Genomic DNA, 27,999 nt, shown 5'->3' with positions numbered 1-27,999 from the left:
GGAAAAGGCAATGTCATTGGTCAGTATGCCACAGTCAATGTTGTTGCTGTGCTTTGCTGTTTTGTCTTGGAGCTGTACTACATGTGTGCTAAGTGTGGATTCAACATTCACACTGTCCGTTCACTCTGAAACACATTGTGTGATGCAAAGAAAATTCTCCAGGCAGGCTCAAATGAAAGGCTTGATAAAAATTTGTTCCTTTTGAAGTAGCAGTATGAGGTATATAGACAAACATACAGTAATTTCAAGAAAAAAAAATATAACTGCAAATAACTTAATTTACAATCTAAAAAATGTTGGGGTGTTTCAGCCCAGTTTGGGTCAAATATGGACTAACCCAAATGTTGGGTTAAAATTTTAATTTAAACATTTAACCCAACTGCTGTGTTAGTCCATATTTGACCCAGAGTTGGGTTGGAATAAAACAGCATTTTTTAGTGTTCCTTTTTTTTTTTTTTACACACAATATACTTATACAGTATGTGTGTAACTTAGTATGTTTTTTAATCACTGTTGAACACACAGCACTGTTTTGAGGTCAAAAACATCGGTTGAGAAAAACTGTAAACCTCAATTTTGGTCAGCAGAGTTCAGTTATGCCAAACCTAATTTCTAAAGAATGTTCTATATGCTTTATATGTATAAATCTATTTTATAGCTCTCTCTCTGTTCTCTCTTTTGTTATTTATCTTCTCATATGTATCTATAGAAACTGATTTTAACAAGCGTACTGCTCTGTCTTTGTTAAAATATTCTGAGCTAGAGGTCCCTGTGGAAGGGATAGCAGATGAGAATAGCTGAGATATTCTTTCATATAGGGCTCTGGTATCCTCTTCAGGCCCCTGACCTTGAGAGGATGGAGAGGTAGCACAGTACTCTTCACTTTCATGGCCTGGTCATTCAACACCTGGAGGAAATCAATAGACAGCAGCTGGCAATGGTAAACTCTAACAACAGCTCTCTTCCGCTATACTGCAAGTATTCAACTATCTGGAATCCAAATCTGTGGTTGGTCTAGCAACCTAGTGTTCTTGGTTTGTGTTGGAATTGTTAGGGGAATTTGAAAATAATGAGAGCTAGAACCCCTTAGTAGAGGCTAATCTTTTAACTTAATTCCTTAATGGTTATTTAATCACTAAGGTAGATCGAGAATAACAATCAAACTGCACTAAAGCAGTTCCTGTAAAAAGCATGCTTGAATTCTGCCTATAGATGCTACACGTGTTAAATTAAATTCCCATCATCCCTTATTTTTCCTCATTATGTATAATAAAATAATTTAATCTATCTATTAAAAATGTGTGCATTACATTTACATACAAAACTCCATTTTAAATGTATATTTATATTATTTGAGCTGTAACATTTGTAAATGTGCATTTAGTTTTTACACAGGGTTTGTAAGATTTTTGTCCCCCAAACTAAAAGCATATTAACCTGCATATGGTTGTCCTGTGGTTATACTTTGAGTATTTTACAGTTTACAGCTTGGCCTTATTCCCATAGTAAATGCCGCACTGTAATAATTGTTTGAGTAATCAACATTATGCCACAAATACTGTTGATTAAGTTTAACTTGTACTGAACATTCATAATAATTTCCTAATCAAGTCACCAGCTAGTGGTGTGTAATTCCATTTACCAGTCGTCTTAACATACAGTATGTACTGTATGCATGGGATATTTGGGTGCAGTTGCTTATATTAACTTCAGAACATAATGTTTCCTTGGCAAGAGTGGCAGGAACGACCCATGTATTTAGCAGCGGGTTATTGGGTTCTGCCCCTGAAGTTCTGCAGAACCGTAAATAACAGGCCGCAGACGGCCATCAGACAATGGGAAACTGGAGACAATGGGTTGGGGAAGAGGCTGAGAGCTTCAATAAGAAATAGACAGTTTTGCTTACACTAAGACAAAGAGGCGAGCGACCGTTTGTTGTTATAGAACAGTGGTGGTATTGTGAAAGAATTGTAGCATGACATTGGGAGAACAAAAAAGGCAAATACTGCAGAAAAGAGATAAGCCGCAACTGTGGAAAAGGTGTGAAAGAAAATATATTTTTTTAAATTAGATGCTTTTTTCCTCTAAGGGAAAGTAGCTTAGGGAAATGTGTATTACCCTCACGCTACTTCTGTTAAACTTGGACTGAGCTCTTCGTGAATGAGCAGCCACTGATGAGCATTGAATCACAATGAAATGAGCAAACTCAGCACTAAAACATTGCTCAACCAGAAGTCCACAACCAAAGCAGTTTTTGTTCTGATAACCTGAAAGCTTGAACCTTCTCTTTGCTTCTTCTTTCCAACATTTATCATCCCCCTTTCTGTGGTAACCCAGTAATACCTTCTTTATGTTTTCTTGAGGAAGTAAGACAAACCTGAATTTTCTTCTCAAATCCTCAAACATCTTTTATGCTCAGTTGTCTCACTCAGGGAAGAGGAATAGTGCAAAGGTGGCTTGTCCTCTCTGTGGAGTGAAACTGAATTAGAATGTTTTGTCCTGCCCTTACACAAAGACCTCTGATTCAGCTCACAAGAGTTCTCTAGATAATTCAAAAGATCCAACCAGGTGTGTTAGACAGTAGTTGAGACACGTTACTGGGGAGCTGTTATGCTTTGAAATGAATCTGTTGCCAATCTTTTCTTTCTAACTGACTCTGCCACAAAATTCTCACATAAGCTGCACCCAAATGATTCATGGGAATGCTCAAGCAAGCAGTAATTGAAATAGACCTTTGACTGCGAATGAATATACATTGATTATAATTGAGAACGCGAAGCACAATCGTTTCAAGCAACTAGGGAAAGTTTGCTGGCTCAGAACAGATGAACAGACTTTTGTTCAATGTATTTACAAGAATCTACACATGAAACATCCTTGAAAGATCTTCAAAGGACCAAACGATGTTATTCATTTGTTTTGAATGATAGATGTGCTATAAGTTCACCCCAAAATTGTAATTCTGTGATCATTTACTCACCCTCATGTTGTTCCCAACCTGTAGCGCTTTCTTTACTCTGCATATATTTTGAAGGGTAGAAATGTTCATTTTGGGGGGAAATATCTATTTAAAGGAGTCTAAGTGTGCCATTTACAAGTCTTTGACGCTGGACTGGTATAATTGACTAGGGGACCAAAAAAATTCTGGGACTTCAAGCAAAAAGTTTTTTGGCAAGATTGTTGGTAGAATTCAAGCAGTATTCTCTGATACTTTGTTGTCTGGTTTCTGTTAGGGACCCACTTAATTATACATCTCTGGTCTTACTGTAACTACAGATTGATCAGCTCTTAGATAAACACCCTGTTAAACTCATTGTTGGCAGGAAGCCGTTAGCATTTATCTCCTCTACTTTGGTGTTTATCAGTACAATCTACACAAACCTAGAGCCAACTCGACTCTTCAATTAGCACCAGGCAAATAATTACAATATTTGGAAATGTGAGAGATTAGCCAATAACAATGAACAAAAGTCCACTGCAAACATCCATTAAAGCATATTATTTTCGCTGATGATTCGTCTACAGGAGCATAAGCATTTCATCTTTCTTTTATCTTTTTAATTTTCCAGCAAACTCTTTGTTGATAAGAAGCTGTTAGCAAAGCTGGAACTTAGCGTTGCAGTAAAGGTGATGATAGATGGGGCAACATTTTGAGCAATGTTTCTGGGCAATGTTGCAGTCAATTTGCAGCCAGGTGAGACATGGGGCCCACAATCGATCTAAAGTATCCAGATAGAAATGTGTTGACCTTTCTCATTGCATACAGTTTGTTTGTTTATACAGTTTTTGTTTTAGACATAGTTTGTGTCTTTGAACATAAATATGCTTTATATTTAGACAGGATTTCCAAACTTATTCATTAACTCTAGCCAGTATTAATTCAAAATCTTCTTGTTTCACATAAGAAAGAAATACATAATTTGGAATGTCTATGAGACTTTTGGATGAACTATCCCTTTGAAAGGAAGTTCTTAAAATGACATGCATTATCTGCACATAGTCGTCATGTTTAAGCACTTAATACTGTAGCACAGATGTGTGAATGCTAGTGGCCTGAATCTTAGTCGAAATGGCAGAAAGATTCCTGCACTTTGTCTCCGGACTTTCAGAAAGCTTCATTAGACCCCATCATGTCCCTGCAGAGGAAGTGGCTTTTATCTGGCATGAATTGCAGTGGCACGTTGCAGAATCAGAGGAGCATGAATGTACACATGGAGTGGTGTGTGCAAGCTTATGAGGAACAGCAGGTAAGCAGCTGTACAGCCTCTGCTTTGCAAAACTGGGCTCAAGCTCATGTTTAATTCAGGAACCCCTATAAGGGTACACAGGATGGCCTGAGTGCACATATGTATATCATCACTCCCATTTTGTTGCATATGCTCTGTTTACTTTTGGGTCACTGACTAGAACAAGTACAAACATGATAGCGGGGACAGGAGTCATTGTAGCATGCATTGATTGCAGATGTCTAACCAAAAACGCTGTTATTTTCCTTATGGGACAGGCAATAATGTTTTTGTATAATGCAGAATTGTAGGTATGAGTCACGATAGCGCCTCAGGTTGAGCGCTGTATGGCTCTGGTGATTTCAAATCAGCCCTTTTGACGTTGAATGGAGAACGGAAATAAGGATGATGAGAAGGAGAAAAAGTGAGGAGGAGAGAGAGCCGATGGCTTATCAGCTCACCTGTGTCTTATCAGTGCCCCTTTCACAGCTTCCTGCATTTCATGCAGATCTCGTTGTGAGGCGAATCACATCTTTCCACTTTCCCGGACATGATTGGCATTCATGTTGCCTTTCTTCCTCTGCCTGGATTGGGTGTGGGAATGTGTAATCCTGAAAACGTGAATGCCTCTGGGTAGAACAGATTAACCTATAACTGAGAGCCAAAACTATCAGTCTATGCTTCATTCCTAATTTCTCAAAGAATTAGCACACAAATATCTTATCCTTTGAAACAGAATGGGCCCAGAGTAAATGAGCATGTGTCATCATGAGACTGTGCCATGTTGTGATTACCGATACAGGTTTTTTTTCTCTACTGATTGTGCATATTTCATCAAACTCATAATGACAATCCATGCAATTTTATTATTATTGTTAATTTTTATTTCATATGTTTATATTTTGTATTCAGTTGGATTGAATATAAAACCAAATATTTAAAATCTTTCTTTTTTTTATAATTTTTTAAGAGTAACAAAACTAATGTGAAAACTGTGAATAGTGATGTTTATATTGTGTATATACTATACAGTATCTGTTTAATTTCATATATATGATGAATCTGATCTCAGATGTGATTGAGTGTATTAATTAACCCGCTAGCAAAGTGCTTCAGTTTACCAGTGTTCATTTACGGTTCAGCTTCAGCTCAAGTGGGTTAGTCCTTGACTTTATGAGAACCTTTTAGATTGTTTATAGTGTTACTTTGTCATAGCAAACCATCTCCTCTTGCTCTTTAATCAACTCTTTAAGCACCTTCTCCTTCTCTTTTTACATCCTCTATTTCTCTCCCATTGTCCTTTTTTACCTCTTCCAACCCTTCCCCACTCCTTTTTTTTTATCTCTTCCCGCTGTTTGTTCTACTCTCTTTCTACCCACTCCACCTCTTCTCAGTCCTACACCTCTCCTTTTTCTCCTCACTCCTCAGAGTCCTCATTATTTCTTTGCTCTGAGTTTTCTCAAATTTTATACGTGGCAAAGTCATGACAGTTGTGTGAACTTTTTTTGGATAAATTCCACTTTCTTATCTATAAGTCAAACTAACACTGCAGATGTAAATTTGATGACATTTGACAACATGCAACGTGCATTTAAAAAAAGGCTTTATTTTTCTTGTCAGTGTTAAAGGGATAGTCTTGGAATTGATAAATCTGTCATCATTTACACACCCGCATGTCAACCATATTGAATTGAATTGAATTGAGAGAGAGAGAGAGAGAGAGAGAGAGAGAGAGAGAGAGAGAGAGAGAGAGAGAGAGAAAAAGAGAGAGAGAGAAAGAGAGAGAGAGAGAGATAGAGAGAGAGAGTGAGAGAGAGAGCGAGAGAGAGGAGAGAGAGAGAGAGAGAGAGGAGGAGAGAGCGAGAGAGAGAGAGAGAGAGAGAGAGAGAGAGAGAGAGAGAGAGAGAGAGAGAGAGAGAGAGAGAGAGAGAGAGAGAGAGAGCTAGATTCATATGTGATCCCCACATTCCCAATCACCGCTGTGGTTCAGCAACAGCGGGACAGGAGAAGTAGAGACTGAAAACACGGACACACTCCTCGAAGTGTGCCTGGGGGGAGCGGAGCGTTTTTGTGTTTTTCTGCGGGAGCACGATGCACAGTCAGGCCCCTCGAGAGCTGACCGTGCATGCTCCACTCCCAAACAACAACACAACGATCGTGTGCATTCACACCCGTAAAGTTTAGCACGGAAAGAAAAGAAAACACATTCTAAAGTGCTGTCTGTTTAGCTCCCCATATAGAGGTGATTGTGCATTGAGCAGTAAATAAGACTGACACAGTTCACACAGAGCGCTTGCTGAAAACACCGAAGCTAACTCTGCTTGTTTCGGATGCACTATTAAGCTCTCTGGTTTCTACGTCACACCTACATTCACCATTCCATTGGACTGATTTCACATGTGATTCAGAGTGTGGGCACACAGGGGCATTCCCAAAGCGTTTCGACGCAGCTCGAGTTCCTGAAGGGGAACCGCATTTATTTGAAATAGGTTTTTTTTTGCTTTACTGTCAGTTTTTTATCAATGTAATGCATCCTTTCAAAATAAAAGTAATAAATTCTATTTTTTTAAAAAAGTGTTCTATAATCAATATATAAAAATTTTGATTATATGAACAAAAACATTCTTCCAAATATTATCTTTTGTGTTTCACGGAAGAAAGAAAATAATACAGACGAGTAAATAATGACAGAATTTTCATTTTTGGCTAAGCTATGTTTTAGAAACTTGGACTGGAAAAGTTTGCTGACCTTGAATTGGAGAAATGTGCAAAATCAGTTGAGGAAAAAACTGTAAATGTGTATCTGTCACATTGAATAGAGAGGATTGTTGCTCTAAACACTCTGTGTTAACACTAATATAATTTTCTTGTATCACATTTCGGCCTGTGGTTTCCAGAGGACAAACTGAAGTACGAGAGCAGAAGTAAAAATAAATAAATAATTGGAACCATGCAAAAAGGGGGAAAAAAATGTGATGAACAGAAAATGTGAAACTTGAAGCTATAATTTGTCCAAATGAGCTATCTGAGACTACAGTAAAAGCACTTAGCATTCGCAGAATGTGGGAGGGTATATGCATTTGTGTGTGTCTGTTAGGAAAGTCAATTTCATTGCACAAATCAAAAAAACAAAAGCAGTGCAAATCCAATGGTGTTGACAGTGACTGTACATTAATGTGCTTATGCAGGCAGATTGTCTGGTTGATGTGGGTGCATTTCATTCCAGGAAACAGCCCATAAGCTTCCGTTTTGGCTCCACTTCCTACACATCTTCTTTAATAATTCAGTATTGCTCATCCGGTAAAAAATGCCTCATCAAACTCACATAAACAATCAGAGTAAAGACAGTGAATTGGATATTTTTAGCTAGATAAATTAATCATTAGCTTGACAACATCAAACACTTGTTTGAGGAAAAAAATGAGGAAATAGGCTTGTGGATGCAATATTTCAGATCTCTGGATACTTGCAGCACGGCAGATGAGTGCATGCCGCATATAGGCTGACTGTGTGTAAATATGGACTACTGATATGGTAACGTGGTGTCTTTGCTTTAAAAAGATCAGCGCATGGTCTTCAGGATGATTCATGAGTTTGATTCTTGTATTTTGTTGCTGTTGCTGTGATTTATTGCCTGTTTAAAACCCCATATCTTGCGATGCCATATCGAGACACAGCTTCGTCCTCTGCTTGACAGATTGTGTCTGTTGACGATCACGCTCGCAGACACACATGACGGCACATTGGTCCTTCAGAGCACAGAAATGAAATGCTTATCATGCTACTGCAGGCGAATCATCAGCGAAAATACTGAGCTTTAATGAGTGTTTGCAGTGGACTTTGGTTCATTGTTAGTGGCTAATCTCTTGCCTTTACAAATACTTATGTGTAATTATCAGTCTGGTACTAATTGAATCGTTGGGTTGACTCAAGTTTTTTTTTTTTTTTGTAGATTGTGTAGATTAGAATGCTAAAAAAGTGGCTTCAACTGGTCTATAATGGTTTTCTGGTCTCATAGCCTTGTCAAGCTGATTTAATTCACTGGTTTTCAACAGGTTTTGGGCGCTGGTCAGCTGGCTGACCAGATAAAAGAGGGAGACCAGCTAGACCAGTTTAAAATGGTTAATACTAGAAAACCCGCTCATGCTAGTTTAAACTTTATTTTAGATACATATCAGATTCCAGAGATCTCACAGTTCTGGAAGAACCTGGAAATACCAGGGAGTTTAAAATGTAATTTCCTGTTTTGGAAAAATAATAGATTCTTACGTTTTGGAAAGTTTTTGTTTTTGAAGGTCATACTCAGTTCTAAAGTATTTTGTCAGATGGAAATTAATTTTTATAACTATAACTAATTAATTTTATAATTTTCATAAAATAATGTCTTCACACTTCCCTAAAAATGTAGTGGACATATAATATAAACGTATTGGCAAAGTGCAGGATCCCTGAGATTGTCTTTGTTATTATGTTTGTTTAGGTAACACTTTAACCTAAATTTTAAAGATATTATTGCGGAAGCACACAAGTGTTTCAAAGACTCAATTGCATAAAATATTAGCATATTAATCTCTTTACCCCATACGTTTTATGGTTACCATAATATCAGAGATTGTGAGTGAATCGGAAAACTAGCTCTAGTGTTTTCCAAGGTCTTGGGAAAATGCTACTGCTACTTTTCAGTTTCCCTTATGAAGTGTTCTTTGTCCTTAATTTAGGTCCATGACATACTGAAGCTAGAACAGTGTGGTATGACAAAAGTGTACCTAGCATTTTTCATCATCTACTGTTTGCATGTTTGCAGATCATTAGTGACACTTCGGTCATCACAAAAATGATCTCAATGACTGAGCTCAGCAGTGATCTGGCAAACATCCAGAGCGCAACAGGAGAATTAATAGAACGCAGTCATATTTTCTTATTAGCACTCACCAGTGACAGTATATTGCGTTTCTCATTATAATCTTGCCTATCAAGCTTTAGTTAGACAGCAACTCGATTGCAGAGTATGTGTGTGAAATGAAGCGACAATGATTTCCAGTTCCCACTTTAATCACTACATTCTAACTTTTTCTTTCTTTTTTTTTTTATTTATCTGGGTTTACAATGTTATCATTTCTTTCTTCTTCTTTTTTTTTTACATAAATTAATAGTTCAATTCAAGAGGAATGCATTATATGGAAAAATGCAAAAGTGACATTTTTAATATTACAAAAATATCTTTATTTAAAAAAAAAAACACTATTTCTATTGAACTTTCTGTTCATCAGTGAATATTTCATTGAAAGGATCTGACTCAAAAGAATGAATCAGTCAGAAAATTACATCACTTTTTCACTTTTTTTTTTCAATAGCTCTCTTTATTTCAGTCTCTATAAAACTATGGCTACCGAAGACTGAGGAGCAGTACCGCTGCTCCCTATATGCAGAGTACGCAGTTTGCGTAGGGCACCAACTCCCAGGGGGGCACCATCCCAGTTGCTCTGAAAAAAAGAAAAAAACCTGACACATTCCTGCATCCATGACCGCTCGCACCTCATGTTTGCGGCTGAATGCAAATAATCATCAAAATTGATGGACAGCTATGCCGTAAAAAACCAGCATCAATCGACATCACTGGTGCCGAGAAAAAAAGAAAAAAGAATTAAAAAAAGGGAAACTGGAGCCCATGCATCACTTTCAGGCACATTCATAATCCTGTGAAACTTTTTTGGCTTTTGATGTTAATAATGTGTTTAAATGTCGGAAATAATTTCACCACCACTAATGCTTCTAATGTTCTCTCAGAGTTTCCATGTTCACTTACGAAAATTAGCCATGGTTTTAACATGGGAAAAAAAACGTTCTTGTAGCCATGGTAACCGCAAATTAACCATGTTTTTTTTTTTTTTTTTAACTTCAAATAATAATTTACAAATATGTATTACACTAATTTTTTTTTTTTTGTGGTTATAAAAACAGTTGACTTATAATGTATTATAAAAAAAAAAAATCAATGAGGCAGTAATGATTTGTTAATTAATAATGATATGGTTTCATTGAATAACACTGTTAAAATTCATAATGTAGGCTAATGCAAAATAAACAGTTTATATCTAATTACAAATGCCTGAAAAGGGAACCAAAGGCCATGGTTGCTGCTGCTACACGTACAGGACAATCAAATCCATGTTTAATAGGCTATTGACCAAACATTTAATTCAAATATCCACATAATCTTTAATTTTTGGCCACCTTATTTGCTATAGATGACACAGCCTCTTTAATTTATTCAACAAAAATCATGTGGACATCACATCCCTTACAAAAATTAATCATGGTTTTATTGTAGTAAAACTGATTAATTTTCTTTTGCATGATTTCTGAATGCTAGAGACTATAAAATCAATCAGACAACTGTATTAATAAAGCCATAGCTATAGGTAACTGCCTTAGCTACAATTGTAATTTGTAAATAATGTAAGTTATTTATTTATTTATTTATTTACTTTTATAAAGTGGGGGGCACAACAATACAATCCCACTTAGGGCACCCGTTTGGCCAGCAGCGGCCCTGCTGAGGACCAATTTTATGATACTTTTTATAGAGTTATTTGGTAGTAGCTTTCCTGAAACAAAACAAATTAAATAAATAAATAAAAATAAGCATGTTTTCAAAATTGATAATAAGAGGACCTAATAATAGTTCTCTTGAACACCAAATCAACATATTAGAATGATTTCTGAAGGATAATGTAAGACTGGAGTGATGACTTCTGAAAATGCAGCTTTGACATAACAGAAATATATGAAAAAGATCAAAACACAGTAAAAACAGTAATATTGTGAAATATTATACAATATAAAATACCTGTTTCTATTGTAATATATATAATATTTATGTATAATAAATACTGTATATGTATAATATTTCACAATATTACTGTTTTTGCTGTGTTTTGATCTTTTTCATATATAAAAAATTTATGTATATAAATTGTGGACTTTCTGGTAATATTTCATTAAATTCCAAATTTGTTTCATTTTGATTTTGGAGTGCTAATAGTCTGTTAACACTGTATTTAACGTGGTAAATTCTTGCTGATGCGCGTTGTGTTACGAGCTGATATGTTACACTTGTCATAAAGTGGTTTGGGATGGATCTGAAATCTGCTTCCACACTTCAGTGCTCACATATTCCACTCCACTGGGAAAGAGAGTGTTTGAAGAGAATATAAAGTCATAAAGACATTGCTAGATGGAGAGAATTACAGTATGTATTGGTTTTATGTTGTCATATTCCTTCATAAGTGAGGATGTACTTAATTAGAACAACTGTACTTTATTCTACAAAGAAAACTGACATGTACCTTCCCAAACTTCTGTTTTAGAAAAGTGCTGATTGGACTTGGGTGAAAGCATCTGGCATACATTAATTTCTGTTCTCTTTTTTACTTGATTAAATGTTTCCATTCATTTGTCTGGAGATTTCTCTCACTTAGAGTGCCACCCCAGACTCCCAACCACTGCCAGAGAGGAGAGAGAGAAGAGAATAAAACACCAGGCAGGACTGAAATAGAATTGGGAGAATCATTTTTAATTGCAAAAACTACAAATTGTTTCCATTGCCAGGCTAGTGCTTGCTACATTAGCATGTAAAATGAAAGGCAGATGAGTCTGATCTGAATTAGAGTCTCCTCCCCCAACCTGTCTCAATCATACCCACTTTAATTGCGTCAATGCTATTATTATCAGAGTTATTATTTTTCTGACACTGATCACGGCCTCTGCTTTCCTCCTCTCAAGAGGATAGCTGAATGGGTTGTAATGCAGGTTTTTAAACACTTTACAGGTTTAGCGTGATAATATCACATTAAATTAGATGTTTGACACCAAATCGCACACACAGCAACTCTAATGCTGACACAGAACTGATAAAGATTGATTTGAATGACATTGTGTTACTCTGGAATGGAGTGTGCTTTAAGCGGTTGGTAACACTTTAGATTCCTATGATTTTATGTAATTGACAAAAAAAAAAAAAAAAAAAAAACAACTGTAAAACTGCGCAGAAAAAAAGCATGACTCCTTTAAAACTAGAAGTGTTGCTTACCAAAAGTATTATGTACAGAAAAAAATAATTCCATTTCAATTAATGTTAGTTTGTTAGAGTCTATTTGTTTTCAAATGAAATGTTTTCATCGCTAGACATTTTTGTAAATCTCTAGTAAAAAGTATTTTTACCAATACTCTCTTCTCAGTTAAGACATTCATAGGTTTGAAAGTATTTAATTTAGTTGCTTTTCGCCTGCCAAACTGTGAAATATGTGCAAATATGACCAATGAGTTTGTGCGTTCTTCTTGCTAACAGCTACATCCACGATGTTGCCTCACCATAAATTACTAATGATGTTTGCTGGAATGAATTATGGAACATCACTGATTCCACTGGAGTTATTTATTCTTCTTTTGTTACAGTTAAACCTTCAGGCTTCTTTTTTATTTCTTTTTTTTTTCTTCATGAAACAAAGACACAACTCAAAATACAAGCTTTCAAATTCTCTGTTTAGTTGATTAACAACTTTCTAAATGTTTTAACTATCTTATGTAATCAGCCTGATCTTGCACTCATTTTGTTCCAAACCCACATGGCTTTCTCTGTGAATAATGTGCTGGTCTGTCTTTTTCTATGCAGTGAGAATAAATTCACACTGCAGCTTTCAAAATGACTGCAAAAACACCATAAAAATATATGAAATAATCCATGAAGCTCACATACTGTATGTCATGGTTTTTGTTTGTTTTTTTTTGTTTTGTTTTTTGTTATGTCAAACAGACCAAAATTTAAATCTCCACTTGGCCTTGTATCCATTGTGACCGTTCAGTTAGAGAGTTGATCAGTACAGTTGGATTTGTGAACTAGATCAACAGATTTATTGAAAAGATCTTACTCAAAAGAATGATTTGTTCACAAAATTGACATCACTTAGCTTTTTTAAATTCACTTTTTGTGTTCCACAGATGAAAGTGAGTCCTACAGTTTTGGAGTGAATGATGGCATACATGTTATTTTGGGGTGAATTTTAATTTTGTTTCTGTTGTCAAACACACAATGAAACATGCCCCTTTCTAAACTGCTTCCATTAGTGCCAAACTCAGTTACACTCTAAATATCTGTTGTTGTTGTTTTTGTTTTTTTATTGTACAAAGTCAGCCTATAAAAGTTTTGTCTATTGCTTTAAGCAAACTGTGTCTTACTGCTTGAGCTTTGTGCAGTGTTGTCATCTACAAAAAAAGGTGGGGGGGGGGGGGAGTAGATTAGGTATTTTTAAGTGGTGGTAAAGTCTGTGGTGATTTGCATCCAGTGGCCTATATTTCACATGAGCTAATATGTGTCAGCTACATCCGCTGGGGAAATATGACACTGTTTACTAAAGCACACAAGATGGTTTATTAGGAACTAGCAGACAACTCAATTAAAGTTCCCCTCTCACCATGTGAATTAAGGCCTCTGTTTTAAAGGTTTATTCTGAAATTATTCCAGCAAACATTGAGGAGGGAATTCACAGAGAATGAATTATGTCCACTGAGAGTATTGTTTATTCACTCACGCTGTTTTTTTAGCACCTGAGTCACTAAAAGAAGTATGCAAATCAACAAAGGGACCTCAGCAAACATCCAAGGGGGCGGCAAGATGACTAAAAGTTTTTTAAATAAATTGTATAAAAATAAGGGCCACTATGAGTTGTTTCTTATGTTGATTATTAATAAAATAACTTTTTTTCTGCATTTTTTCTTTCTCATAGATACTTGCAATAAAATATATATTTTTAATTTATTATATATATATTATTTCCTAAAAGGGCAGTAATCACAAAATTAATTGCAAGTAATTATTTGAATCTATTAACACTCCTAGCTTCAGAAGCCTTGGTCAATATTGAGAACTGAATTAGAGGATTTTGCACTGTAATAACAGTGTATTTGAAATGGATGTACTAAATTTTATCTTCTCAGTTGTTAGATTTGTGGATAAATTTGCTGATTTGAGAATCGGTTCCAGGGTGCTGATGCATCTGTAAACAACCATCCTCTCCATTATCACTTATACTGTAGGAGTCTTTTAACGGTATAGTATGCAAGCAAAAGAGGATCGGTATTAAAAGGTTAGTTCACCTAAAAATGAAAATTATGTCATTAATGACTGACCCTCATGTCGTTCCAAACCCGTAAGACCTCCGTTCATCTTCGAAACACAGTTTAAGATATTTTATATTTAGTCTGAGAGCTATCTGACCCACCATTGAAAATGTATGTACGGTATACTGTCCATGTCCAGAAAGGTAATAAAAACATCATCAAAGTAGTCCATGTGACATCAGAGGGTCAGTTAGAATTTAGTTACATTTTGGTCCAAAAATAACAAAAATTACAACTTTATTCAGCATTGTCTTCTCTTCCGGGTCTGTTGTGAGTGCGTTCACAACACTGCAGTGAATGCTGAACAATACGACGCTGCTGATGTGTTTTCTGGTCCGCCCAATAACAAAGATAACACGTCAGCAGCGTCATAAGTCATAAGCGTCACTGCAGTGTTGTGAACGCACTCACAAAAACCCAGAAGAGAAGACAATGCTGAATAAAAGTCGTAATTTTTGTTATTTTTGGACCAAAATGTATTTTCGATGCTTCAACAAATTCTAACTGACCCTCTGATGTCACATGGACTACTTTGAAGATGTTTTTATTACCTTTCTGGACATGGACAGTATACCGTACATACATTTTCAATGGAGGGTCAGAAAGCTCTCGGACTAAATATAAAATATCTTAAACTGTGTTCCGATGATGAATGGAGGTCTTACGGGTTTGGAACGACATGAGGGTGAGTCATTAATGACATAATTTTCATTTTTGGGTGAACTAACTCTTTAATGCTGAGTTGATGGCTTCTGTTGTTTTCCAGCTTAAGCCAGTGACATTCAAATGTGCGTTATCTTCATCAGCAGTATGGCACGCATAGTGCATTTGAGTGCTTCTTTGATGTAGACTGCTCCCGAGGTTTAACTGGAAATTTTCATCCTGATTTGCATCTCCAGAGCAGATTGATGGCGGTTGGTAGAGCTTAATGCTAATGTTAGCTGTCGCCTTGTGGTGCCTCGTGGTTTACTTACTGCTGCTTCACCGTCAGTGGCGTTCTCTAGCAAGCTGATCCAAGGCTTCTTGACAGTGTGTGGGACTTTTATAAGAATAAATATCATAAATCATTCTGCTTTATAGCTCCTAAGACGAGAGGTGAGAAGCATGCAGAAGCGCTGCCACTGTGTCCATCTCAGATTTCTCAAGCAAAGCTTGATAGAGTATTGACTTTTTCTGATTAGCAACGAAAGGAATGTGAGCAGGGTGACAAAAGACAAACGGAGCATCACGGGGTTTTTTGGACACTTGGGATACATAATTCTGTTTTGGAGAGGTGATGTCTGGCTTCAGAGGGAACCTGTGAAACATGACTATCTCTGGCAATAAGAGACAAATGCTAGCTTCAAGTTTCCTCTAGGCTTTATAAAGCTTCAATAGCGTGGTAAAGGGAAATTTCCAAATTGCACACATATAGTAACCTACTTTATATTTACAATCTAAAAAAAATGTATATATATTTGTCATCACATATATAAGTTCATGTAATTATGGATCTATCTATCTAGCTATCTATCTATGTACACACGCCAGGTCTCTAATGCTCACCAACACTACATTTATTTGATCAAAAATACAGTAAAACAGTAATATTGTCCAATATGATTGCAATTAATTATAATTGTTTTCTCTTTAATAAACTTTAAAATGTAATGTATTCTTGTGATGTCAAAGCTGAATTTTCAGCAGCCATTACTTCAGAACTCATCACCTGATACTTCACAAATCATTCTAATATGCTGATTTGATGCTCAGGAAATATTTGCTATTGTTCATTTAAATGCTTTTGGAAAAGCCTGGTTTAAGAGCATGACCATATGTCCACATGCAACATATACTTAGCAGACAAATATAGATGAATTCCTGTAAATAAATACTAGGACTTGCACAGCAACTCTTTTTTGCTGTGTCTAGCAAGAACAGCGATGTGATGAATAGTCATTACAGACCCTGATACATACAGTACATTCAGTTCAGGTATGCTAGTGATAATTTGAGTTTTTAACAAGGTTGTATCAGAGTATAGGGAAAGGGTGAGTCAGATTTTATTTCCTTGAGCACAACTAACCTATTTTGGTGCCACATAACTAAGATGTAGTGGTTTCTTGTGGACTCTGTGTGTGTTTGTGTGTGTTTGTGTGTGTGTGTGTGTGTGTGTGTGTGTGTGTGTGTGTGTGTGTGTGTGTGTGTGTGTGTGTGTGTGTGTGCGTGCGTGCGCGAGAGAGAGAGAGAGAGAGAGAGAGAGAGAGAGAGAGGAAAAGAGAAAGAAAATAAGGAAAGATCAGATGAGGAGGTCAATGAGATAAATCAAGTCAGATGGAAAGAAGCCATTAATAACATGCAACTCTGTACAGGTTGTGGAAATGAGAGAAGACATGGCAACTAATGTTACATAATGACAAACTTTTCACTCCTGTTAACTGATAGCAGAACAGCTACAGTATATACACATACAAACATAGATACAGTTCATTAGGCTAAAAAACATTATGAAGCATATTGTCAAGTTGTGTTTCTAATATGGATATAAGAGTAAAATGTACAGTATTTGTCGTCTGACTGACTGACTGAATGAACTGAACTGTGACTGTTCATGAACTGTTACATCCCTAGTTTCCAAATATATTCACCAGATATACCAGGACATAAATATTATTGGAATTGAACAAGTACAATTGTATGTATTATGAATTATATATGCAAATTTCTTCAGTGAATGACTTACTCATAAACACCATTAAAAATATGTCTTGTGAAAGTGAGTCATTGAATCATTCAGTGAATGAATCAGTGTTTTTGAACAATTCAGTTGAATAAATGAGTAAATTATCGAGACACTTATCGTCACTTACTGGGGTATCAATGTAACCTGCAGAAAGAGTCAAAACACAATTATGCTTGAACATCTTTATATAAAGTGTGCTTTCTTTTATTAGTTGCCCAGCTGTTTCAAATCTATAGTGCTGCAGTACCTTTTTTATTTTATTTTTATTTATTTTTTGTACCAGAATATTGCACAACCCTTTCCCTCTCTCACTGTCCTTCGACTTTCTTTGCCCTCTCCCTTTTTAACACACAGAGGAACCTACTCACCAATTCCATGTATTCTAATACCCAAATATTTCCTTTTGCAGTCACTACCAGCCTCAGCCTCAGTTCAAAACTGTTGTAAGTGTAAAATAGAGTCCTCCTGAATGAAATGTGAAGCATCACAAGGCGTTACTTCAGTAGCTCTGCTATCATAATACATGCTTATTATAGAGAGAATAGTCTCCTTTTTTCAGTCTTATCTACAGCTTACATTATTGGTATATTTCAAATATAACAATAAGATCAAAGAGACATGCTTATGTCTAGGAAACGCATATAAAACAAGGCTGTCGTCTGCTATCATTGGAAAGTAGCTCAAAAGGCTGGATCTGTCAGATGCTTAAAACATTTTTACCTTTAATGAGAGATCGGGAATGTATTTCTGATAAATGCCTGAAGATCATGTACCTGACATAGCAATGTTGACAATGTAAAACTAGGGCATAAGCAGCAATGTGGAGATGATAATTTTCAGTTATTACAATAGATTGTGGTGGCTGATTGGAAAATATTAGCCAGTAGTTAGCAAATAGATTTGAAGCATTATTACTGAGGCTTCACAAATACTTTTAACCTACATTTAAAGTTCATGACCTGCAGTTGCTGTTGACATTATGAATATTTGAATAGATAAATGTTTATTTTTTTTTTTTATTTTTTTTTTTATGAATGGAACATGGCGGCTTGTCTCTTCTGGACTATTTTATAATTTCTTCTATAAGATGTTTCTACCAATGGTAAATAGATGCTCATGAACAGAAAATCATTCACCTGAGAAGGTAACCATAGCAACAGTGTGAGGCTTGAGTACATTTTGCTTATTTCGGATCATTATTGGACAGAACATTTGAACAAAAATAAATGCTTTCATGACTTTATTAAAAATTTTACTAGTTTATTCCAAACCTTTATGGATTTATTTAAAACATCTTAAAGCTAGCTTACCTTTGGCCAGATGTTTGGATTGCAGTGACTAGAAGATTCAATTCCATTGTTTAGTTTTATTGATTCCAAGTAAACATATGGAACTTTACCCCTTCCCAAGATGTGTTTTTGTCAGTTTGTAGTTTGTGCTTTACTCTCCATAGTTCTTGCTTTCTGGTTCTATACTGAAAGCATTTCACCTCATTGTCTATGTCATCTAATGAGTGAAGGACAGCTCACCAAGCTTTACACACCATCTTTGGCTTCACCCCAGTGAAATGACAGGATCGCTAAAAATTTATTTTTTGACCTTCTAGACAGTGCTAATGAAGTGAATTCAGATATATTTCAACTCAGGGCATTGTTCTTAATCCTTTTTTTTTTCTGTTTCCCTTGTAGGCCATGGACATTGCTTTCCTCCTTCTAGGCTGACCATGACAAACTGTTTTGTTTTCATGTGGTAAGTTACTGTATTATGTCTGTGGGAACTAAGGCTGATATGGCCTGTGGGGACTTGAGGTGGAATACATGTGCTGGACTGTCTGATTATTATTTTTATTTTTTATTTTTTTTGTAGAAATGTTTATATCTACGGAAGAGGATTAGGGCCAAGCAATAATAAAAAAAATAAAACTTATTTAATGAGTTTAAATGAGATATTTAATGAGTTTATTCGCAAGATTGTATTTCGACTTTTTTTCTCTCGAAATTTAATGAGTTTAATCTCGCAATATAATGACTTTAATCTCGAGATGGTTTTATTTTTTTATTATTGCTTGGCCCTAATCCTCTTCCGTATATATCTGCTTCTATCCACCTGCAAAAAATAAATAAAAATAAAGCTACAAGATATATAAAGATTAGTGCTGGGCAACAATTTAAATTTTTGATCGTGAGTAATCGAATGATCTTCTGTGATTAATCGCATTGTTATGCACAAAATTAAATAATGAGTTCAAAAGTAGTGTATTGTGCACTTTTGTCATTTAAAAGTACTGCTATATAAACAAAAGTGGTTTGCAGCATTTGGTTTGCTGCAGCTTCATGTAAGCGCTGTGCTGCTGCAGTCTTAGGCCCACCCCGAATGCTCTCATTTGTTGAGAAAATAGCACGTTAACTTGCCCAACACTGATTAAGATAAGTATATTGAGTGGGAGGGAGGAGATTGAGCACTTTTTGAAACAATATTTATCATGCTTGGAGATGAAAATTATATTAATACAAAGTCAACATTTAAAACAACTAAAACAGACAGTATTTTCTTAATGCACATTATTTGTATTATTATTCAATGATTCATCACTTTGCAATATTCCTAATTTAAAAAAAGTTTTATTTGTAATCACAATGCTTTTTTTTTTTTTTTTGCACTGATACTTCTTTGGCTGTACAGACTTGTGTTAACCAATAGACAAATAGTTATTAAGACATTGAATTTACAAATGCAATTACTGGTTTTAAGTATTTAAGTAAAATCCAATATATATATATATATATATATATATATATATATATATATATATATATATATATATATATATATATATATATATATATATTTATTATTATTATTATTATTATTAATTTTTATTTTTTTTCTTGAATGTCTTGTATTGCTCTGAAATTTGACTTCATAGCTTCCTGGATTCACTTTGCTTGTTGTCCTCCTCATCTCATTAAAACTCAATCTGTTATAAGCTAAACAAATTAATTTACGCATGTTTGCAGTGAAAAAGACAAGCGGATGTCACTTTATGGACACACATACACATTTTCGCGCAGACACACACAATTAGACTTCAATAAGATATCAGATGAAAAATGCACAGACGTTTGCTCAAAGGCAAAACACAAATGAATTTCTCTCCCACCACCATCTCGCTCCTTATTTACGTCAGAAAATGAAGATGAATTATGCCACTGGGCCAAAGGTTATTTATTTAAGGGCAATAAAGCAAATGTGCATTTACAGCAACTCCAAATCACATCCTCTGTTCTCATCGGCCTTGGGCTCTCTCATGTTCGTAAACACAAGGGGTCATAAAATTATACAATGAGACAAGAACTCGCATGTTTGTTATACAATACACTGAGGTGATGATTATCCACAAAATCTATGTTATCATTTCATACTGACACTTAATATTTCCATGCCCCACCTCACAAGAAACATCTCCTGTTTTAAACAGAAATATATTTTAAAAAGAAATATATACTTAGGAGTATATACACTTTTTATTATCTTTATTTAATTTAATTATATGTCTATATATACACAAAATATTTATAAAGAACTTCTAATATTATATATACATATATATACACACACACACACACACACATACATATATACACACACACATATATACACACACATATACATATATACACACACATATACATACACACACACATACACATATATATACACACACATATACACACACACACACACACACACACACACACACATATACATATATATAATAAAAAAAAAAAACACACACATACATATATATATATACACACAGACACACACACAGTGGTGTGAAAAAAGGTTTCCCCCATTCCATTTTTGGTAAAGAGCAGAATTCATGGTTCCATTTATCACAGCAAGTCTTCCAGGTCCTAAAGCAGCAAACCAGACCCAGACTATCACACTACCACCACCATATTTTACTGTTGGTATGATGTTCTTTTCTGAAATGCGGTGTTACTTTTACGCCAGACTTAATGGGACACACACCTTCCAAAAAGTTTGTCTCATCAGTCCACAGAGTATTTTCCCAAAAGTCTTGAGGATCATCAAGGTGTTTTCTGGAAAAACTCAGATGAGCCTTTGTTCTTTTTGCTCAGCAGTGGTTTTTGTCTCTGCCATGCAGACCATTTTTGCCCAGTCTCTTTCTTATGGTGGAGTCATGAACACTGAGCTTAACTGAGGCAAGTGAGGCCCGCAGTTCTTTGGATGGTGTTGTGGGGTCTTTTGTGACCTCTTGGATGAGTCATCACTGTGCTCTTGGGGTAATTTTGGTCGACCAGCCACTCCTGGGAAGGTTCTCCACTGTTCCATGTTTTTGCCATTTGTGAATAATGGCTCTCACTGTGGTTCACTGGAGTCCCAAAGCTTTAGAAATGGCTAACCTTTTCCAGACTGATAGATCTCAATTACTTTCTTTCTCATTTGTTTCTGAATTTCTTTGGATCTCAGCATGATGTCTAGCTTTTGAGGATATTTTGGTCTACTTCACTTTGTCAGGCAGGTCCTATTTAAGAGATTTCTTGATTGCGAACAGGTGTGGCAGTAATCAGGCCTGGGTGTGGCTAGAGAAATTGAAATCAGGTGTGATAAACCACAGTTTTAACAGGGGGGAAAACACTTCTTCACACAGGGCCATGCAGTTTTGGATTTTGTTTTCCCTTAATAATAAAAACCTTCATTTAAAAACTGCATGTTGTGTTTACTTGTGTTATCTTTGACTAATATTTATATTTGTTTGATGATCTGAAACATTAATGTGTGACAAACATGCAAAAAAAATAAGAAATCAGGAAGGGGGCCAACACTTTTTCATACCACTACATATATATATATATATATATATATATATATATATATATATATATATATATATATATATATATATATATATATATATATATATATATATATCTATATATATATTATATATATATATATAGTGTAAGTATATGTATGAGTATAAGTATATGTATAAGTATATACTTATACAGTACATATATTTATAATATTTAAACAAAGTATATATATTATTTAATACAATAATATAATACATTTTGTATATATATTTTTTTATAAAAATAAAAATAAAAATGATAAAATAAAAAAATAAAAAATGGGAGCACAGCATAATGATGGATATGACCTAATGTGGATGAGTACTTGTGAATGCATTTGGGCTGCTTATGTATGCAAAACTGCAACAACAACAGTAAATACACTACTCATCGTGACAAACATTTAAGCCCCTTGTTTATCATAGTCTATTGTTTCTAGGCAGATTTATTGCCAGCAGAGTCTTAATACAGCGAGTCACATGTGGTCATCTTTTATAAAAACCTCACGATCAGTCCAATGAACAATGATTTTGAAATTATATCACTAAAGACATCCTATAAATATGACTGCCTATAATGAGCACTAAATTATCATTTAAATGTAAAGAGAAAAATAAAAATGAACAATGATTGTTTGTTCTGATTGTAAGCGTTTAAATGCCCAAAATCCATGATATTAGCTGAAATTTGTCAATTTTTTGTTGTTAGTATTGCATTTATTTATGCAGATGATACAGTGCGGCTTCATTTTATTTAGTAATTGTTAGAAATGGCTTCAAACACTTCACCTTATACATTCACGTGCTTGGTCTGCTTTATGCAAATGTATTCAGGGCTGAAACATTGTATTAAACAAGAATGTTCTTTCTTATCCTCTTATTAACCAAGGGATGCAGACCATTACTAACACTCAAGTGTTACTGTGTTTGTCTTAAAAGCTCTTAATCCCATATGCTGGTTTGTTCTCAAATTGACTGTTATTATTGTAAATTTCATCATAGATAATAAATTCATGCTGAGATAATCCCTCTTACAATGAGACTCTAATCAAGTAGTTCAGCCTCTCTAATCAAATAGGGTTTTATTTTTTGCTCCTTGTACCAACATCTATTTCACAGGAGAAAACACTACATGAATTTACCTATTATATTACAATTCCTGTAAGCCCTACTGTGCCACTGCCACAGCAAACTCTGGCCCGTCAAGTTACCCACAATGTTCTGAGGCATCTTAAAGGGGAAGGATCAGGATCTGATCAGATGCCATGAGGTCAGTGGCATGTCACACTGAAAATATCCCACTGGCTTTTGCTGTAATTCTCTGCAAGCATCTTTCCTTTGTGCTGACAGGGTGGGAGAGCTGGAGGAAAGCCTCTTAGCTTGTCACAGATCCACACAACCCCGACAGATAATGTGTCTTTTTGGCGAGAAGCGACAAAAGGTCTTGGCACATATTTATTATTTAATTCTACTGTCTGTCTACTCAACTCTTTTTTTTTCATGGTGAGAAAATGCCGGAATTGTCCACGATATGTATGTAGACAGCTCTCGATAAAAAGGACGGCGTTTACAAACTATTGTGGTTGTCATGAAAAGATGTTAAATGTAGTACAGCTATGTTTAGAGATAAACAATTGAAATATATATATATATATATTATATATATATATATATATATATATAAAACACATATATATATATATATATATATATATATATATATATTTATTTAAATTGTTTATCTCTAAACATAGCTGTACTACATTTAACATCTTTTCATGACAACCACAATTGTTTTTAATTAAAAATGCTTCCATTCTCCTTAAGAACTCTGTATTTGGCTTTTGATTATGGTGTATTTGCAGTTTGGGCAATGTATTTAATCAAAAAAAAAGTATGTTTGTCATCTTTCATAGAGTAGATCCATTTTTATTTGTTTATTTATTATATTATTACATATTTAAATGTTACATTTATTTAGATGTTGTTCAAAATGACAAAGTAAAAGCAAATGCAATAAAAATATGCAAAAATAAAGGAAGCAAAAAGGTTAATGATCTTTTTGAGGTTTATTTATTTATTTATTTATTTATTTATTTATTTTTTACACACGTTTCTCCACACTGTATATGATTATCGTATTTCTACAGGCAGATCACATTAAAAATATAGCATTTATTCTGCAGGCACTCACTAGCCACCACTGTGTGAAGACTGAATGCAGTGTTAAATTTAAATCTTGTTTTTGTCCTACTGTGAACAAAGGTTGCGTCTTCTTATAGTTCTAACTCATCCATATTGCAAACACACTTGTGTTAACAGGAATTAAGTTGGTTTCAGTGGTACTTCTCATGCTTTACCAATGTATACGTAGATGATGAAAAGTCTTTTCAAACAAATCTGCTGGAACTCTCCCCAGCAAAGCCATCTGTACCACCAAATGTTATTTTTATCTTATCAGCCGTCAGTGCCACATGGAACTCATTTTTAAGTTGCTGTGAAGTGAAGTCTGTCAGTGTTTGGAGTTCTCACTTTTCAAATGCAATCAGAATTAGAATTCTAATGAGAAAAATCACTAAAACTTTGTTGTTGTCTCGTTGTTCTCTCATGTACCTCAGCACCATGGCAATATCTCACTGCTAGACATAAACAGAAATGGCTAATTGTTTGAGTATTTTGCCATTGTGCTAATGCTTGCAACATTACTATAGCAACTGATACCCAGTTTATTGACTAACTTGCAAAATGAGAGTTTAGACACCCATTTCTATTGCTAGCAAAACAAACACCCTTCAATTGTGTCTGCATTAATGAAATAACATTAAAGGTGCACTAATCAAATTTTGCCAAATGATGTTGATATTTGAAAGCACCAAAACAAACATGCCCATACCCCACCAGGACCCTATTTTGATAACTCCCACCCACACGTACATACACAACCCTAAAAAATATGAAATCCAAATCAAAAATCAACAGCGGGTGCAGCATATTCAAACAAAAGCTACCACAGATTATTTTGTGTGAAACAGCAAAATCAATGTAACTCACCCATCAAGAAGAAACAAAGCAACCTATGCATCTGATTCCAGGCCTTCCCGCTCCTTAAAGGGATACTCCACCGTTTTTTCATATTAAACTATGTTATTCCCTTAACTAAGACGAGTTGATACATACCTCTCTCGTCTCAGTGCATGCACTAAATCGCTCTGTCTTGCGGTGAAACTTTGTTAGCACTTAGCTTAGCCCAGTTCATTCAATAGGGGCCAAGCAGAGAAGCTACCAAACACCTCCACGTTTTCCCTATTTAAATACAGTTACTCGAGTAGTGTAACTCGACCTAGGACGGTGACACAAAACAAAACGTTGTGCTTTTCTAAGCGTGTAAAATGGATAACTATATTGTATGGCGGAATACCATAGCAAGTGCTTGGGAGCACTTTGACTTGGCGCAGTAATATCTTCACTCGTGAAAAGTCCTCTCACTGGCCCCCGCTCCCCACGTGAAGATATTACTGCGCCAAGTCAAAGTGCTCCCAAGCACTTGCTATGGTATTCCGCCATACAACGTTTTGTTTTGTGTCACCGTCCTAGGTCGAGTACATGAACAAGCTGTTTATTTGCTCTATAACAGACTGAACGGGCCTTAAAAAAGAATAATTAAAAAAAAAAATCTGTAGCTGTTTGAAATTAGAGGCAACCACTGCATTTCAATCACAGTTCAAACAAAGATGCTATTTACAAAGATGCTTTTAGCATAATTTATACTATATGTATATACTATACATGTAGCATGAGCAGTTATTTTTATTTAAATTAGATTTTACAATTACAAGATTTAAAGCAAATAGAGTGGTCTGACTTTAGCTTTGTGAAATTATGCTAAAAATGCAAATTCACTCTCTGCCAGCAGAACAGCTGCAATATAGCGATTCCTTGGTTATCATTGTAAACAAAGCAGCCCTGCATTTATAAACACTGCTTTAATATGTGTTATATGGAGGTAAGATGAAAGGAAAATGCCAGCAAAACTTTTCTGAAGACAGTCAGTTCCCTTCAGAGATATTATAAACCTCCACCCCAAAATTCAATGTTAAGAATTTTCCTCCAATAATTCGAGCATCTCAAACAGTGAGCTTGCTCTGCCTGTACAGTATTTTCTCTGCTGACACGTCTGTTCTCTCCTTTCTGCATTTGTCTTTATCGTGTCCCGTCTCTTGCCTCTGTTAACGTCTTGTTTACAGACTTTGTAATATTTCCTCATATTTCCTGGGGTGAAGCTATATTTATAAATATAGGCGGAGTAGATACTTCATCATGGTTTACACTGTCAGTACAGAAGACAAGCCAATGCGCCGCTGCCCCGATGATAGGCCAAAGTATTGGACCCAAAAAGTGCGTCGGCCCACCAAGAAAATGCCCTATATGCCAGATGGCCAGTCCACCCCTGGTTATCACAGGAATATCTTGCTCCTCTAAAGGGGTCATGAACAGATTCCCTTGATCTTTTGACATATAAAAGGTTATTGTACTATAAAAACATCCTGTAAGTTTCAAAGCTCAAAACTTTCTATTTATTTTAAAAATAGCTTATTTTGAAGTCAATCTGCCAAAACAACAGGTTGTGGAATGTGCCACTTTATTACATAATAGTGTGGCTAAACCCCGCCTCCGCAGAAGAAGATCAATGCCTGCTTCTACATCACTGCCTGTTTAGTCCCGCCCACTGATTTGTGCATGTAGTGTAAATAAAAAGAGAAGGCAAATGCAGGTCTATGCAGAAACCAAATGATAAAGATGCTCTGAAGACTACAAGACGCTGTTCAGTGCTAAGCTATGGAAAAACACAGTCTTCCCATTGCCTTCCTTCTGATCCCAACATTAGGAAAGAGTGGTTGAACCAGACCACATCAGTAAGAACTTGGTCCTTTGTTCACTTCATTTCACCACAGATTCATTTACAAACGAGGCAACGCAGGATTTTCAGAAAGATTACAATTAAAAGATGATGCTGTGCAGCTATATTGGATCTGACACTAGTGCCACACCACTCAACTGTGAGTAATTGATTTTATTGCGTGGTCACTATTGCATTGTCTTTTATTACAGATTGTTTGATATGTACTGACTATTTATGCATTTTTAACCTAAATCACAGCTGTGTTTATCTATAAAGGATGTAGGCTGTCAGACATACACAACACTGCTAGCCAATCATAGCAGTGGGCATTTACTTCCAAGGCTACAATCCACCACGCCTATTCAAATGGGGCATTCTGATGAGGGGGGTCAAAACAGGACAGAAATAGCCTGTTACTTCTAAATGGTGTCTTTTGATGTAAACATCTTGATAAAATAATAATTGGGCCTCAGAGAATAGTACTAAATAATAAAAAAGGCCCTTAACAGAGCATAACACATCGTCACTAAAAGCACTTAAATGATTTTGAGCATGTAGAAGGCTTCATAACACATTTAACTTAGTGAGAAGGCATTAAGTTGCTTAAATGGCTATTCTTATGTTACACCAGTTGTAAATAGAGGTAGATAATACACGTAGTACACTATAACAGTGGTTCTCAGCCAGTTTTGCTTGATGATCTATATTTTATGCTTGATTTTCATTGAATGCTTGTTTTTTTATGCTTATTTTTATTTTCATGTTACTTATGTTTGTTTATTGTTTTGTTTTGTCAAACACAAACATACATATTGTATTTGTTTTTATTTACTATTCTTTTTGTACCCTGTGTAGTTTAATGGTTTGAGAATGAGGACATCCCATACATTTGTATGTTAACATCTAATTATATATATATATATATATATATATATATATATATATATATATATATATATATATATATATACACAGTATATATACAAACCCAATTCCAAAAAAGTTGGGACACTGTACAAATTGTGAATAAAACAGAATGCAATGATGAAGTTTCAAATTTCAATATTTTATTCAGAATACAACATAGATG

The 27,999-nt window shown here is 35.2% G+C and overlaps 1 protein-coding gene across 1 annotated transcript in view; it reads left to right on the top strand.

The window, feature by feature from the left end:
* LOC109048000 (leucine-rich repeat and immunoglobulin-like domain-containing nogo receptor-interacting protein 2) overlaps positions 1-27,999 on the top strand; it is a 231,775-nt gene that overhangs the window by 25,521 nt on the left and 178,255 nt on the right. The window contains exon 2 of the mRNA XM_042770082.1: positions 18,816-18,876. The gene's annotated coding sequence lies outside the window, so the exon portion shown is untranslated. The remainder of the gene's footprint in view (positions 1-18,815; positions 18,877-27,999) is intronic.

The sequence above is a fragment of the Cyprinus carpio genome, chromosome A14 (assembly GCF_018340385.1).
Source record: "Cyprinus carpio isolate SPL01 chromosome A14, ASM1834038v1, whole genome shotgun sequence".
Lineage (NCBI taxonomy): Eukaryota > Metazoa > Chordata > Actinopteri > Cypriniformes > Cyprinidae > Cyprinus > Cyprinus carpio.
This window is presented reverse-complemented; position numbering and strand designations above follow the sequence as displayed.